The sequence below is a fragment of the Populus nigra genome, chromosome 2 (assembly GCF_951802175.1).
Source record: "Populus nigra chromosome 2, ddPopNigr1.1, whole genome shotgun sequence".
NCBI lineage: Eukaryota > Viridiplantae > Streptophyta > Magnoliopsida > Malpighiales > Salicaceae > Populus > Populus nigra.
The window spans coordinates 25,088,876-25,091,375 of NC_084853.1; positions in this window are offsets into that span (position 1 = coordinate 25,088,876).

Sequence of the window (2,500 nt, forward strand, 5' to 3'; positions counted from 1 at the left end):
AATTCAGTGGGCAGCCTCATAAAAATATGGCTGATTTTACTGGATTGGTTTCATGTGGAAAGCACGACGTTTTCTTGTAGGAATGCGGGAACCCCGGCAGCTCGCCTGCCGCGGCCAGCGACGTCGGGGACGCTGGCCTGCGCTGTCGAGCCCGCGAGGGCTGTCTCCGCGGCAGGCCCCCCCTGAACGGGGCACGACAGGCCACCGCGCTGGCTCGTCCAGCGTCGACAGTCCCTCGTCCAGGTTTCAGATCGCGCCAAGTCGAACCCATGACCTGCTCAAGCCATCGTGCGCTGCCGAATTCGCATCTGCGTGTAGGCTGCCATTCCACGCGGCAGCCCCTGTTTTCGTCAGCGTGCCCCCCTGACGAATTTTCCTGCCTGGCCCAGTCCAGCGTCCAGCCCCTGTTCGTCGAAAAATCTGCGCTGCCGATTTTCCACGCGGCAGCCCCTCTTTTCGTCAGCGTGCCCCCCTGACGAATTTTCCTGCCTGGCCCGGCCAGTCCAGCCCCTGTTCGTCGAAAAATCTGCGCTGCCGATTTTCCACGCGGCAGCCCCTCTTTTCGTCAGCGTGCCCCCCTGACGAATTTTCCTGCCTGGCCCGGCCGGTCCAGCATCCAGCCCCTGTTCGTCGAAAAATCTGCGCTGCCGATTTTCCACGCGGCAGCCCCTGTTTTCCTCAGCGTGCCCCCCTGACGAATGTTCGTCGAAAAATCTGCGCTGCCGATTTTCCACGCGGCAGCCCCTCTTTTCGTCAGCGTGCCCCCCTGACGAATGTTCGTCGAAAAATCTGCGCTGCCGATTTTCCACGCGGCAGCCCCTCTTTTCGTCAGCGTGCCCCCTGACGAATTTTCCTGCCTGGCCCAGTCCAGCGTCCAGCCCCTGTTCGTCGAAAAATCTGCGCTGCCGATTTTCCACGCGGCAGCCCCTCTTTTCGTCAGCGTGCCCCCCTGACGAATTTTCCTGCCTGGCCCGGCCGGTCCAGCATCCAGCCCCTGTTCGTCGAAAAATCTGCGCTGCCGATTTTCCACGCGGCAGCCCCTGTTTTCCTCAGCGTGCCCCCCTGACGAATGTTCGTCGAAAAATCTGCGCTGCCGATTTTCCACGCGGCAGCCCCTCTTTTCGTCAGCGTGCCCCCCTGACGAATGTTCGTCGAAAAATCTGCGCTGCCGATTTTCCACGCGGCAGCCCCTCTTTTCGTCAGCGTGCCCCCTGACGAATTTTCCTGCCTGGCCCAGTCCAGCGTCCAGCCCCTGTTCGTCGAAAAATCTGCGCTGCCGATTTTCCACGCGGCAGCCCCTCTTTTCGTCAGCGTGCCCCCTGACGAATTTTCCTGCCTGGCCCGGCCAGCGTCCAGCCCCTGTTCGTCGAAAAATCTGCGCTGCCGATTTTCCACGCGGCAGCCCCTCTTTTCGTCAGCGTGCCCCCCTGACGAATTTTCCTGCCTGGCCCGGCCGGTCCAGCATCCAGCCCCTGTTCGTCGAAAAATCTGCGCTGCCGATTTTCCACGCGGCAGCCCCTGTTTTCCTCAGCGTGGCCCCCTGACGAATTTTCCTGCCTGGCCCGGCCAGTCCAGCGCCCAGCCCCTGTTCGTCGAAAAATCTGCGCTGCCGATTTTCCCCGACGAACCTGCAGCTGCACAAATCCGCGCTGCCACTGCCCCATTGTCTGGACCAACAATCTTTTCCATCAAGCCCTGGACTATAAATCGTCCAGACTCATCGCCAGCACCCGCTGCCGATTCTGCCGACTTTGCCGATTTCGTCGGCGCTGCCGATTCCAACACTGCCCGCCGTGCCTGAACCAGCGCTGTTTCGTCAGCGTGTCCCCTTGACGAATTTCCCTGCCTGGCCTGGACAGTCCATCTTCCAGCCCATGTTCATCGAAAAATCTGCGCTGCCGATTTCCCCGACGAACCTGCAGCTGCACAAATCTGCGCTGCCGATTTCCCCCCCTGTCGGCATGGCTGCCGCTGCCCCGATGTCCAGACCAACAGTCTTTTTTGTCGACTTTGCCGATTTTGTCCGCGCTGCCGATTCCAACACTACCCCCTGCATCCAAACCAGCATTGTTTCGTCAGCTCTTCCCCTGACGATTTTAGCCCTGTAACAAACAGTAGGCCTCCAATCCCGCCAACGGGAGCCAAGTTGATAGGGAAGAGAATTGAATGACGCGCCTGGTCCTCGCACCCCGCCACCCGAGGGGCCTTTTTCCCGGCAGCCTCTGAAAAACTCTAGCTTTCACGGTCCTCGCCGCCCCTCACCACCATGGCAGGCCTCTAATCCCACCCATCAGCAGTTGTAGCCGATAGGGCAGTGATTTGAATGACGCGTCGCGGGCCTCCGGGTCATCTCACCCGGCCATTAATTGGAGCGTTTTTGGCTGGCCGAGGATGGGGGGATGGATCTCTTCTTCCGAAAAAGCAAACAGTACATCGGGAGTTATGTTGACGGGGCATGGAATTGAATGACCCGTCGCGGGCCGCCGGGTCATCTCACCCG